This window comes from Ornithodoros turicata, chromosome 1 (assembly GCF_037126465.1).
Source record: "Ornithodoros turicata isolate Travis chromosome 1, ASM3712646v1, whole genome shotgun sequence".
Taxonomy (NCBI): Eukaryota; Metazoa; Arthropoda; class Arachnida; order Ixodida; family Argasidae; genus Ornithodoros; species Ornithodoros turicata.
The window spans coordinates 153592808-153606518 of record NC_088201.1 but is presented as its reverse complement, the minus strand read 5'-3'; the positions used below and the strand labels follow the sequence as shown (position 1 = coordinate 153606518).

The 13711-nt window shown below is 44.9% G+C and overlaps 15 non-coding genes across 15 annotated transcripts; all 15 read left to right on the top strand.

The window, feature by feature from the left end:
* The first annotated feature begins 59 nt into the window (after positions 1-59).
* Trnah-gug (transfer RNA histidin (anticodon GUG)) lies at positions 60-131 on the top strand. Its single transcript has one exon. It is a non-coding gene; the product is annotated as a tRNA-His (tRNA).
* A 127-nt stretch (positions 132-258) lies between these two features.
* Positions 259-330, top strand: Trnah-gug (transfer RNA histidin (anticodon GUG)). Its single transcript has one exon. It is a non-coding gene; the product is annotated as a tRNA-His (tRNA).
* A 127-nt stretch (positions 331-457) lies between these two features.
* On the top strand, positions 458-529 carry Trnah-gug (transfer RNA histidin (anticodon GUG)). Its single transcript has one exon. It is a non-coding gene; the product is annotated as a tRNA-His (tRNA).
* Positions 530-1310: 781 nt separating this feature from the next.
* On the top strand, positions 1311-1382 carry Trnah-gug (transfer RNA histidin (anticodon GUG)). Its single transcript has one exon. It is a non-coding gene; the product is annotated as a tRNA-His (tRNA).
* Positions 1383-1509: 127 nt separating this feature from the next.
* Positions 1510-1581, top strand: Trnah-gug (transfer RNA histidin (anticodon GUG)). Its single transcript has one exon. It is a non-coding gene; the product is annotated as a tRNA-His (tRNA).
* A 127-nt stretch (positions 1582-1708) lies between these two features.
* Positions 1709-1780, top strand: Trnah-gug (transfer RNA histidin (anticodon GUG)). The gene has a single exon. It is a non-coding gene; the product is annotated as a tRNA-His (tRNA).
* A 1177-nt stretch (positions 1781-2957) lies between these two features.
* Positions 2958-3029, top strand: Trnah-gug (transfer RNA histidin (anticodon GUG)). The gene has a single exon. It is a non-coding gene; the product is annotated as a tRNA-His (tRNA).
* Positions 3030-3810: 781 nt separating this feature from the next.
* Positions 3811-3882, top strand: Trnah-gug (transfer RNA histidin (anticodon GUG)). The gene has a single exon. It is a non-coding gene; the product is annotated as a tRNA-His (tRNA).
* Positions 3883-9286: 5404 nt separating this feature from the next.
* Positions 9287-9358, top strand: Trnah-gug (transfer RNA histidin (anticodon GUG)). The gene has a single exon. It is a non-coding gene; the product is annotated as a tRNA-His (tRNA).
* Positions 9359-9485: 127 nt separating this feature from the next.
* Trnah-gug (transfer RNA histidin (anticodon GUG)) lies at positions 9486-9557 on the top strand. The gene has a single exon. It is a non-coding gene; the product is annotated as a tRNA-His (tRNA).
* A 781-nt stretch (positions 9558-10338) lies between these two features.
* Positions 10339-10410, top strand: Trnah-gug (transfer RNA histidin (anticodon GUG)). Its single transcript has one exon. It is a non-coding gene; the product is annotated as a tRNA-His (tRNA).
* A 127-nt stretch (positions 10411-10537) lies between these two features.
* On the top strand, positions 10538-10609 carry Trnah-gug (transfer RNA histidin (anticodon GUG)). The gene has a single exon. It is a non-coding gene; the product is annotated as a tRNA-His (tRNA).
* A 126-nt stretch (positions 10610-10735) lies between these two features.
* Trnah-gug (transfer RNA histidin (anticodon GUG)) lies at positions 10736-10807 on the top strand. The gene has a single exon. It is a non-coding gene; the product is annotated as a tRNA-His (tRNA).
* Positions 10808-10934: 127 nt separating this feature from the next.
* Positions 10935-11006, top strand: Trnah-gug (transfer RNA histidin (anticodon GUG)). Its single transcript has one exon. It is a non-coding gene; the product is annotated as a tRNA-His (tRNA).
* Positions 11007-11133: 127 nt separating this feature from the next.
* On the top strand, positions 11134-11205 carry Trnah-gug (transfer RNA histidin (anticodon GUG)). Its single transcript has one exon. It is a non-coding gene; the product is annotated as a tRNA-His (tRNA).
* Positions 11206-13711: the final 2506 nt, after the last annotated feature.

Here is a 13711-nt window from a genome sequence, read left to right as displayed (position 1 = left end):
CTGGTCAGAGTAGTGCGTGATCATGACTACATCTTACTCCTCTAGCACTCGTTCCGACAGCCGTGATCGTATAGTGGTTAGTACCTTGCGTTGTGGCCGCAACAACCCAGGTTCGAATCCTGGTCGCGGCACTTGGATCTGTTTTTCCTCTTGTCGCGTTCCCATTCCTTTCCAAACAGAACATGAAATAATTCTGTTACTGGTCAGAATAGTGCGTCATCATAACAACATCTTACTCCTCAAGCACTCGTTCCGACAGCCGTGATCGTATAGTGGTTAGTACTTTGCGTTGTGGCCGCAACAACCCAGGTTCGAATCCTGGTCACGGCCACTTGGATCTGTTTTTCCTCTTATCGCGTTCCCATTCCTTTCCAGACAGAACATGAAATAATTTTGTTACTGGTCAGAGTAGTGCGTGATCATGACTACATCTTACTCCATAGCACTCGTCCCGACAGCCGTGATCGTATAGTGGTTAGTACTTTGCGTTGTGGCCGCAACAACCCAGGTTCGAACCCTGGTCACGGCATTTTGGCATTGACATTTATTTATTCTACCAAAACAAATGAAAATACATAGATGAATATACACATAGAGGAACCAGAGGGAGTACTCCCGGTTAAAGGTTCCTCATCAATCGCAAAATGAAGATATTATAACAGAGCACAATGATCAAAACAATTGAAGATGATACAATACACTTGATGATGATACAGATGCAATTGTACAACACTCTTATATCATTGTCAAAAAAAATTCAAGTGGAACGGAGATAGATGATACAAAGAAACGAAGGTGGTTACAAACGAGATGCATTATGGAATAACACATGCTTTAGTTTGTTTCTAAATAGCGGATAAGAACGAATGCATGTTATGTCACGTGTTAGGTGGTTCCACTCGCAAGCTGCACGGAACAAAAACGACAGCTTCCCATAGTTAGTATTAGACGTAGGTAGGTTCAATAGACCTCCAGCTCCTGCCCTAGTACGCCGGGTTGAACGAAGGTGAAGAAAATTTATTTTTGGCAAAGTGAGGTTAAGTTGTAATATACGGTATGTCAGGCTTAGGATACTATAAGAGATTATGTCATGATCTGTAAGAATACGAATTTCGTGATATGGGACATGAGCGAGCAACGGTAACCCAAATGTAATTCTGATAGCTCTGTTTTGAATTACCCACTTGGATCTGTTTTTCCTCTTATCGCGTTCCCATTCCTTTCCAGACAGAACATGAAATAATTTTGTTACTGGTCAGAGTAGTGCGTGATCATGACTACATCTTACTCCTCTAGCACTCGTTCCGACAGCCGTGATCGTATAGTGGTTAGTACCTTGCGTTGTGGCCGCAACAACCCAGGTTCGAATCCTGGTCGCGGCACTTGGATCTGTTTTTCCTCTTGTCGCGTTCCCATTCCTTTCCAAACAGAACATGAAATAATTCTGTTACTGGTCAGAATAGTGCGTCATCATAACAACATCTTACTCCTCAAGCACTCGTCCCGACAGCCGTGATCGTATAGTGGTTAGTACTTTGCGTTGTGGCCGCAACAACCCAGGTTCGAATCCTGGTCACGGCCACTTGGATCTGTTTTTCCTCTTATCGCGTTCCCATTCCTTTCCAGACAGAACATGAAATAATTTTGTTACTGGTCAGAGTAGTGCGTGATCATGACTACATCTTACTCCATAGCACTCGTCCCGACAGCCGTGATCGTATAGTGGTTAGTACTTTGCGTTGTGGCCGCAACAACCCAGGTTCGAACCCTGGTCACGGCATTTTGGCATTGACATTTATTTATTCTACCAAAACAAATGAAAATACATAGATGAATATACACATAGAGGAACCAGAGGGAGTACTCCCGGTTAAAGGTTCCTCATCAATCGCAAAATGAAGATATTATAACAGAGCACAATGATCAAAACAATTGAAGATGATACAATACACTTGATGATGATACAGATGCAATTGTACAACACTCTTATATCATTGTCAAAAAAAATTCAAGTGGAACGGAGATAGATGATACAAAGAAACGAAGGTGGTTACAAACGAGATGCATTATGGAATAACACATGCTTTAGTTTGTTTCTAAATAGCGGATAAGAACGAATGCATGTTATGTCACGTGTTAGGTGGTTCCACTCGCAAGCTGCACGGAACAAAAACGACAGCTTCCCATAGTTAGTATTAGACGTAGGTAGGTTCAATAGACCTCCAGCTCCTGCCCTAGTACGCCGGGTTGAACGAAGGTGAAGAAAATTTATTTTTGGCAAAGTGAGGTTAAGCTGTAATACACGGTAGGTCAGGCTTAGGATACTATAAGAGATTATGTCATGAACTGTAAGAATACGAATTTCGTGATATGGGACATGAGCGAGCAACGGTAACCCAAATGTAATTCTGATAGCTCTGTTTTGAATTACCACTTGGATCTGTTTTTCCTCTTATCGCGTTCCCATTCCTTTCCAGACAGAACATGAAATAATTTTGTTACTGGTCAGAGTAGTGCGTGATCATGACTACATCTTACTCCATAGCACTCGTCCCGACAGCCGTGATCGTAAAGTGGTTAGTACCTTGCGTTGTGGCCGCAACAACCCAGGTTCGAATCCTGGTCGCGGCACTTGGATCTGTTTTTCCTCTTGTCGCGTTCCCATTCCTTTCCAAACAGAACATGAAATAATTCTGTTACTGGTCAGAATAGTGCGTCATCATAACAACATCTTACTCCTCAAGCACTCGTCCCGACAGCCGTGATCGTATAGTGGTTAGTACTTTGCGTTGTGGCCGCAACAACCCAGGTTTGAATCCTGGTCACGGCCACTTGGATCTGTTTTTCCTCTTATCGCGTTCCCATTCCTTTCCAGACAGAACATGAAATAATTTTGTTACTGGTCAGAGTGGTGCGTGATCATGACTACATCTTACTCCATAGCACTCGTCCCGACAGCCGTGATCGTATAGTGGTTAGTACTTTGCGTTGTGGCCGCAACAACCCAGGTTCGAACCCTGGTCACGGCATTTTGGCATTGACATTTATTTATTCTACCAAAACAAATGAAAATACATAGATGAATATACACATAGAGGAACCAGAGGGAGTACTCCCGGTTAAAGGTTCCTCATCAATCGCAAAATGAAGATATTATAACAGAGCACAATGATCAAAACAATTGAAGATGATACAATACACTTGATGATGATACAGATGCAATTGTACAACACTCTTATATCATTGTCAAAAAAAATTCAAGTGGAACGGAGATAGATGATACAAAGAAACGAAGGTGGTTACAAACGAGATGCATTATGGAATAACACATGCTTTAGTTTGTTTCTAAATAGCGGATAAGAACGAATGCATGTTATGTCACGTGTTAGGTGGTTCCACTCGCAAGCTGCACGGAACAAAAACGACAGCTTCCCATAGTTAGTATTAGACGTAGGTAGGTTCAATAGACCTCCAGCTCCTGCCCTAGTACGCCGGGTTGAACGAAGGTGAAGAAAATTTATTTTTGGCAAAGTGAGGTTAAGTTGTAATATACGGTATGTCAGGCTTAGGATACTATAAGAGATTATGTCATGATCTGTAAGAATACGAATTTCGTGATATGGGACATGAGCGAGCAACGGTAACCCAAATGTAATTCTGATAGCTCTGTTTTGAATTACCCACTTGGATCTGTTTTTCCTCTTATCGCGTTCCCATTCCTTTCCAGACAGAACATGAAATAATTTTGTTACTGGTCAGAGTAGTGCGTGATCATGACTACATCTTACTCCTCTAGCACTCGTTCCGACAGCCGTGATCGTATAGTGGTTAGTACCTTGCGTTGTGGCCGCAACAACCCAGGTTCGAATCCTGGTCGCGGCACTTGGATCTGTTTTTCCTCTTGTCGCGTTCCCATTCCTTTCCAAACAGAACATGAAATAATTCTGTTACTGGTCAGAATAGTGCGTCATCATAACAACATCTTACTCCTCAAGCACTCGTCCCGACAGCCGTGATCGTATAGTCGATTCTACTTCCGGCTGTCAAAGAGTGCGGACGTGGCATCATGAGCTCTCACGGAGCGGTAAACAAGGCTAACCCTAGCCTGGATAAGGACGATACAGCGGATGTCAATTTGAAACAGGACTACAGAATTGTGCTTCCCCTGCTACCCAAGGAATCTCTGGGCTGCAATGCAGTTATTCTTCACGCCGACATAACGGGTAGGCCTTACCGAATTCAAGATTTTAAACCTGCCTTGAAGTTGATGGTGAACCCAGAAGACATCGCCCAATTTGGGGCATATCAGATGAATCATGTATGGCTGATAACAACTTGCACGCAGGAAGCGAAGGAAAAATTACTCAGACAGAAGGAATGCATTGTAAAAGGGAAAAAATGCCTGGTGCTCGATGCTTCACAAAGAGAGGTGACACTGAAAGTGTTTTGGTTGCCGCATAATGTCAGCAACCAGCAAGTTCAGCTCGCGTTGGGAGGGTTTGGTAAAGTAAGGCACGTAGAACGAGAGAAGTGGAGAGATGATATTTTCGGACATGTAGAGACCACAACCAGGCTCGTCAAGCTTACATTACACGAGGACGTGACGGCAGAAAGTATTCCGCACCTCATGAAGGTAGGAGGAAGTCAAGTATTGGTATCGGTTCCCGGCAGGCCTCGATTGTGTCTCCGTTGTCGAGAAGTGGGGCACATAAGGCAGCACTGCAAAACACCGAGGTGTACAACTTGTCGTCGTTTCGGGCACCCAGCAGAGGAATGTATCAGGTCCTATGCTCAATTGACGCGTCCAGTCAGGGAGGAATACGAGAATGTCATGGACCAACATGAGACAGACGTTGCTATGACTAACGTACCGGAACAAGCCATCGAGAATGACGGAGTTCTGTCTCACGATTCCGACTCAGCAGCCATTCTCCCCGTGCAACAAAGCTCAGCAACACTAGCAACGGATTTTAGACAGCAGGCTGATGATAAATTCATGGTACCACAGCATCAAGAAACAGAGACACGTGACGAGGTGCGGGAGCAGTCATCAGTCGTGGCAACGGATATTACAGAGCAAGAGATGTGTGACGCGGATGGTGAGACTAGCAAGATGCTATCAGACTCCGAGAAGTCCCATCGTCCTGGACTCACTATGAAACGTAAAAAGTGGGCAACCCCTAATATCCCGTATGACCCCCGTGATAAAGGTTGTCACTTTCTGAAAGAACCCAAAACCACTTGATAATGGCAATTACAGTAGCAACTTTCAACGCCCGAAGCTTAGTTAGCAGGAAGAGAAAACAATGGTTACTTGACATATTGCTGGTCAAGAACATCGACATCTTATTCGTGCAGGAAACGAAAATTGATAATCCTGAGCAGGAAAAGGAGTTGTTTCTGTTTTTCAAGAACCAGTATCAAGTTTTCCACTCACAAGCCGTTCAAGGCAGTGCAGGAACCGCAGTATTTATTAAACGCTGCAACAGGATCAAGATAATCCCTGATATCGGACACGATCGCGAAGGACGCGTCAGCTTCGTGGATTGCTTAATAGAAGGAAAGTTGCTACGCGCAATCTCGGTTTATGCTCCGAATGGACCGACCGAAAGAAAAGACTTTTTCAAGTGCATGCGTGAATTTCTACAAGTGCCGGGTACAATTGTGTTAGCAGGAGATTTTAACTGTGTGCTGTCTCCAACTGATAAATCGTCGTGTACAAGTTGGAAGGATGCAAGCACAACAGAGTTGTGCAAATTGCTACACGAAAACAACTTGGTCGACGTGACCCACGGAGCGCAACATGAGAGTTTTCGATATACGCACTGGCAGGGTAGCTCTCATGCTCGGCTAGATCGTATATATGTTTCTGCTGAGATCGACACCTCAAGGGGCCGATATGTGGTCGAGCCAAGTAGCTTCTCGGACCACGCTCTGGTGCTCTTTACGTGTGCCTGGACAGCTGGAAACAACAAGTCTTTTAAGAGAGATACACCCTGGAGATTCAATGAAGCCCTTTTGGATACAGAAGAGTTTCGCATGCAGACCGCCAATATGCTGAACGAATATGTCGCACAGGAGAAAGTTGACGCCGTTTCCTGGGAGTTTCTCAAGTGCCGCCTTAAGGCAGCTGCGATTAAGGCTGGCCAACTATTGAGTTCTAGGACCAAGCAAGAGAAGAAACAGCTGGTCAGTACCCTCCAGATTTTAATTCGCGAAGAGGAGCGGACTCCCGGCATCTTTATAGACGATATTCGACGATGCAAGGAACAACTGCAAGCCTTGTTGAACAGAGAATACGCTGGTGCTATGATACGGAGTAGAGTAAAAGTTATCCAGACAGAAGAACGTCCAGCAAAAGTGTTTGCTGCACTGGAAAGGAAGCACGTTGCGGATAATGCCATCACTGTTATAAACATTGGAGACAGCATAATACGTAGTAGGAAAAGGATAGAGGAGTCTTTTGTACAAGAGTATAAGGCGCTTTTTGCGCCATCTGGGCGATCGATGAGCGTCTCGTCTACAACTGTGTTCGAACATATACCCAAAGTCCCTGTGCAGTTAAAGGAGAGGATGCAAGAAGAAATCACTGTAGAAGAAGTGGCTTGGGCCATTAAAAAACTGCAACCGAGGAAGTCTCCGGGGCCAGATGGCTTCGGCACCGCCTTTTACAAGGTTTTCTCTGAACGCCTCGCGCCCATTCTACAACTTGTCTTCAAGGACATCCATGAAAGGGAGCTCCTTCCTCCTTCGATGAGACGAGCACACGTGATCTTCATCAGGAAAAAGGCAAAGAACAGCGGCGTTTACGAAATCGGCGATTTCCGACCGATTAGTCTTTTGTGCACCGACTATAAGATCCTTGCAAAGATATTGGCGCGAAGACTTGAGCTGGCTCTAAGTTCGGTAGTCGGTGTGCATCAGCCTTACGGATTCAGGGGCCGATCGCTTGTAAACAACCTACACCTGATGCGTACCGTGTACGAAGTGGCTGAGGCTTTGCAGAAACATTTGGGAGTACTTCAAATAGACCTAAGGCGCGCTTTTGACAAGGTTCGACACGACTTCCTGTTTGCGCTTCTACATTGGTGTGATGTCGGCGATTACCTGGAAGGCTGGGTTAGGCTATGCTACCGGGACTTATCAGCTACGCTTCTGGTAAATGGTAGCCCAAGTGAACCTATTCCCGTGTTAAGCTCAGTCAGGCAAGGGTGTCCTCTCTCTCCTATACTCTTTGCATTGTATTTGGAACCTCTGTGCAAGAACCTCATCGCTGATGGACGGCTAACAGGGCTCGAAACGCCTAACGGGAATCTGGGTGTACTGGCCTACGCGGACGATATTGCGATCATCTTCTCTGCAATAGAGCAAGTGCCTGTCATACTGAAACACGTCGAAATGTTCTGCAAAGAATCTGGTGCCTCCATTAACTTAGATAAGACGTCTGGTTCCTGGTTGGGGCCTTGGGATGTCACACCAGAGTGGTTTCTCGGGATCAAGTGGGACAAGATGGTGAGCAGATACCTCGGCATTGCCTTCGCGTCAGTTAAGCCAATCACCGAGCAGTGGCGTCCTCATGTGGATCATCTTCGAGGCCCGATCTTCAAGTGGTCCGGCAGGAACATATCTTACTTAACGAGAGCATACGTTTGTAATACTTCTGTGTACCCCATTTTCTTCTACCGTGCACAGGTTACCCCATGCCCTGCTTCCAGCGCGCACCGAGTACATAGGATTTTCGCTACTTTTATCTGGAACTCGCCATTGGAAAGAATGAGAAGAACGAACATCTTTCATAGTGTTGAGAACGGCGGATTCGGACTGATCAACGTGGCAGTTAAAGTAGTCGTTCACCGTTTTTTCTACTTTCGCCAGAGAAAGCACAATGTCTTGGAATGGGCCCTACAAGTGCTGGGTTCCGTTTTCATGCCAGCCTTCACAGTAACGACAGGGATGTCACCTATGCGCAAGAGGACCCTTACATTCTACAAGGAAGTGGCTGAATCCGTGACATTCCTGACGAGCAGGTTCTCCTGGGACTACCTAATCACAGTTAAGAGGCGCACATTGTACTGGGACCTTATCAGCATCTTATTTCCGGTGCCATTATATCGAAGTCTATACCCAGGACGAGGGAATGACAAGGTTCTGAAAGTGATGAAGACACTACCTGTTCCTACTGGTACGCAAAGGTTCTTCACGTTGTTTCACACGGAGACACTACCAGTGAAAACCTGGCTCGCAGGTAAAGGCTTCCCGGTACCACGCGGCAGTACCTGTGACATGTGCTTCGCAGGGCAAGAAACCTTGATCCACACCTTCATCGGATGCAGGAATGCAATACAGTTTTGGGGATTTCTCAGGGCAGTGTTTGACATCGAAGAAGACATAACTTGGATCCGTTTGAAGTTCTTGGACGTCCGTGAGGACAAGGGTCCTTCCTTGAGGCTCCTCTATATCTGTGGGCTACATGCTTTGTGGCAACACAGGATGGATGTTGCCGACTGCAAGACACCACCACGGATTCCTCTAGTTTTACTTGCTGCGAAATTGGATTGGTCGGTCAGTGCCCTCAAAGAGCAAGGTGCGCCAGACGGTGAGCTGTTGCGAAGAACAACGAATACGCGGGATACATTGAGGAACGCTTTCCCCAAGGAGCTAGAAAAATATCTAAAGCCAGTGTCGTTTCATCAAAGTGCTTCGTATGCGCTGCACAACATGCTGCCAGTACCGTAAGAGGTGTTTTGGACAATGTTCTTTGAGAGTGCATGCAACAATCCTTCCTGAGGTAGTGTTGGTTCTTGCATAGTCAACTACGCGGTCTAACTTGGTCGCTGTACGAGGACACCTAGATCACTATATGCGGTGGAGGTGATGCGAGGACTGAAATCATGCTGTCTTTGTGTTCAGTTTAGATTGCTTCAACAGCTAGTAACGATTTTCTGATGTGGGCCCACATTCACTGTCAGACGTGACTGTTTATCGTATATGTTGGTTATTCTTCCTTGTTTTAGTCACAAGCCGTGTGACTTTTGTAGATGTTACATGTGCCCTGTATGTCCTGCTGAAGTTGCCGTACATCCTGTATACTTCTCCATACACCCAGTCAGTGCCGGTGACACCTTGCTTTGGTACATCTCGTGAAGGTTTACACTCAAGGATGACGTGGTGCCAAAGTAGGCGCCAGCAAAGCGTTGTCGTGACGTGATCTGTAAATAATCCACTTTTAACACAATAAAAGCTCAGTTGGTAAAAAAAAAAAAAAAAAAAAAAAAAAAAAAAAAAAGCCGTGATCGTATAGTGGTTAGTACTTTGCGTTGTGGCCGCAACAACCCAGGTTCGAATCCTGGTCACGGCCACTTGGATCTGTTTTTCCTCTTATCGCGTTCCCATTCCTTTCCAGACAGAACATGAAATAATTTTGTTACTGGTCAGAGTAGTGCGTGATCATGACTACATCTTACTCCATAGCACTCGTCCCGATAGCCGTGATCGTATAGTGGTTAGTACTTTGCGTTGTGGCCGCAACAACCCAGGTTCGAACCCTGGTCACGGCATTTTGGCATTGACATTTATTTATTCTACCAAAACAAATGAAAATACATAGATGAATATACACATAGAGGAACCAGAGGGAGTACTCCCGGTTAAAGGTTCCTCATCAATCGCAAAATGAAGATATTATAACAGAGCACAATGATCAAAACAATTGAAGATGATACAATACACTTGATGATGATACAGATGCAATTGTACAACACTCTTATATCATTGTCAAAAAAAATTCAAGTGGAACGGAGATAGATGATACAAAGAAACGAAGGTGGTTACAAACGAGATGCATTATGGAATAACACATGCTTTAGTTTGTTTCTAAATAGCGGATAAGAACGAATGCATGTTATGTCACGTGTTAGGTGGTTCCACTCGCAAGCTGCACGGAACAAAAACGACAGCTTCCCATAGTTAGTATTAGACGTAGGTAGGTTCAATAGACCTCCAGCTCCTGCCCTAGTACGCCGGGTTGAACGAAGGTGAAGAAAATTTATTTTTGGCAAAGTGAGGTTAAGTTGTAATATACGGTATGTCAGGCTTAGGATACTATAAGAGATTATGTCATGATCTGTAAGAATACGAATTTCGTGATATGGGACATGAGCGAGCAACGGTAACCCAAATGTAATTCTGATAGCTCTGTTTTGAATTACCCACTTGGATCTGTTTTTCCTCTTATCGCGTTCCCATTCCTTTCCAGACAGAACATGAAATAATTTTGTTACTGGTCAGAGTAGTGCGTGATCATGACTACATCTTACTCCTCTAGCACTCGTTCCGACAGCCGTGATCGTATAGTGGTTAGTACCTTGCGTTGTGGCCGCAACAACCCAGGTTCGAATCCTGGTCGCGGCACTTGGATCTGTTTTTCCTCTTGTCGCGTTCCCATTCCTTTCCAAACAGAACATGAAATAATTCTGTTACTGGTCAGAATAGTGCGTCATCATAACAACATCTTACTCCTCAAGCACTCGTCCCGACAGCCGTGATCGTATAGTGGTTAGTACTTTGCGTTGTGGCCGCAACAACCCAGGTTCGAATCCTGGTCACGGCACTTGGATCTGTTTTTCCTCTTGTCGCGTACCCATTCCTTTCCAAACAGAACATGAAATAATTCTGTTACTGGTCAGAATAGTGCGTCATCATAACAACATCTTACTCCATAGCACTCGTTCCGACAGCCGTGATCGTATAGTGGTTAGTACCTTGCGTTGTGGCCGCAACAACCCAGGTTCGAATCCTGGTCACGGCACTTGGATCTGTTTTTCCTCTTGTCGCGTTCCCATTCCTTTCCAAACAGAACATGAAATAATTCTGTTACTGGTCAGAATAGTGCGTCATCATAACAACATCTTACTCCTCTAGCACTCGTCCCGACAGCCGTGATCGTATAGTGGTTAGTACTTTGCGTTGTGGCCGCAACAACCCAGGTTCGAATCCTGGTCACGGCACTTGGATCTGTTTTTCCTCTTGTCGCGTTCCCATTCCTTTCCAAACAGAACATGAAATAATTCTGTTACTGGTCAGAATAGTGCGTCATCATATCAACATCTTACTCCTCTAGCACTCGTCCCGACAGCCGTGATCGTATAGTGGTTAGTACTTTGCGTTGTGGCCGCAACAACCCAGGTTCGAATCCTGGTCACGGCACTTGGATCTGTTTTTCCTCTTGTCGCGTTCCCATTCCTTTCCAGACAGAACATGAAATAATTTTGTTACTGGTCAGAGTAGTGCGTGATCATGACTACATCTTACTCCATAGCACTCGTCCCGACAGCCTGGGGATATGGTGCGGTCAGTGGGGAACAGCCCCGGAATTCTTTTGTGGCGTTCAGTGGCAAACCCGTGGTCCTTGCTACCTTGGGGTCCCGTTAGACAAAAGTTGTAACACGACCTCCTTGTGGTCGGAGCGATTACAAAACATTAGGACACATGCTTCGACCTGGAAAAAACAAGATCTCTCAATGTTTCAACGAGCTTCTGTGTGCAATGTTTTTCTGACCGCTAAGCTGATTTACCTCTTGCAAGTCCTGCAATGCTCCCGCAAAATTATACATCGTTGTCATCGCATATTTGCCACCAGAATATGGTGTTCAACGTTCGAAAGGATGCGAAGACAAAACCTGTTCAAGAAAGTCAAGGACGGCGGACTAGGCTTACAGCATCTCTACATCAAGCAACTCGTCATGAGACTGTTTTTTTATAGGCAGAGTTCACACCCGATTCTGGAAACCATCAAGCGGGCCCTTGCGTACAACCACATTCCCGATATATATGTTGGGTTTCACGAAGAAAGTCTACGCTTAAGCGGGTTCTACAAAGAGGTTGTCGAGAGCCTAAACTTCTTGAAGGCTAGATTCAGCTTAGAGTACCTCTTTTCTGTCGCCAAGAAAACGTTGGTAGCTCATCTTCTCGATGTACTCTTTCCTGTGCCCATCTACCGTCAAATCCCCTCCGGATGGCACGGCACGGATGTATTGTGCAGAGTCAGGAAGATGCCGGTCAAGCCCAACATGAAGTCATTTTTCTTTAAATTACACACGTCCACACTGCCCGTGAAAGCTTGGCTTCAACAGAAGGGATTCTATGTTCCGTGGTCCGTGAATTGCACATTTTGCAACACGCCCGAGACTGTCGATCACCTTTTTCTGGACTGCACAGAAGCTTTATTCTTTTGGGATGACTTTCGCTTAATCCTCACACTATCCGCTTCCTCCCATTACGCCCCGGTGAAAATGTGAGATACGATATCGTTCTTCTTGTTGCCATGTACTGTTTGTGGAAGCTTCGTATGGCCGATAGGAACGAAGAGCCCTTGTGTCCTCCTATGAAATATTTCAAAGCCGAACTACTGCAGGTAAAGTTAGCTTGTACTCAGCTCTTAGAAGTGCCTGAGTGGTTAGATACAGTCTGCGAAAGGCTGAATGTTTTGTAGAAATTGTGTTATTAACGTGTCCGGTATAGAGGAGAAACATCGTATTCTCTCTCTGTGATTTTGTCGTATTGTGTATGGTATTGTGAGGTATTGAGTCGACGTGACTCAGAGTAGTAAGCTCTGAAAAATAAAGGTGGAAAAGAAAAAAAAGTCCCGACAGCCGTGATCGTATAGTGGTTAGTACTTTGCGTTGTGGCCGCAACAACACAGGTTCGAACCCTGGTCACGGCATTTTGGCATTGACATTTATTTATTCTACCAAAACAAATGAAAATACATAGATGAATATACACATAGAGGAACCAGAGGGAGTACTCCCGGTTAAAGGTTCCTCATCAATCGCAAAATGAAGATATTATAACAGAGCACAATGATCAAAACAATTGAAGATGATACAATACACTTGATGATGATACAGATGCAATTGTACAACACTCTTATATCATTGTCAAAAAAAATTCAAGTGGAACGGAGATAGATGATACAAAGAAACGAAGGTGGTTACAAACGAGATGCATTATGGAATAACACATGCTTTAGTTTGTTTCTAAATAGCGGATAAGAACGAATGCATGTTATGTCACGTGTTAGTTGGTTCCACTCGCAAGCTGCACGGAACAAAAACGACAGCTTCCCATAGTTAGTATTAGACGTAGGTAGGTTCAATAGACCTCCAGCTCCTGCCCTAGTACACCGGGTTGAACGAAGGTGAAGAAAATTTATTTTTGGCAAAGTGAGGTTAAGCTGTAATATACGGTAGGTCAGGCTTAGGATACTATAAGAGATACAAGACGCTAGATCCTGAGGGGTATCATTGCCGCGTCACTCACTCTTCCAGGTGCTTCCGCGCAAAAATGTAGCTCCTACTTCTCATTGGCTGCTGTGTGGGACGCCTTGCATTCTAGTTGCCTCCGCGGGAAAAATGAAGCCATTATTTCAATTTCAACTATTTTTGTTGTACTGTTTATTAATAGGCCTGTTCTTTCACACGAATGTTGCACGGACGATATTTTTCGCGTTGTTGAAATACTGGGAACTTTTTGCCTGCTTTGTAGTTTGTTGGGTTTGTGTGTTGAAGGTTGAAGTCAGTGAAACCGGTTGAAGCCGTCATGGCTACAGAAGCCCGCTCATATTCGAAACGTTGAAAGTGGATCTGAAGCATGCGAAGCACTTTGTAATTTGTCAGGGGTACTGTGCATCACCGCTGTGTTTCTCATGGGT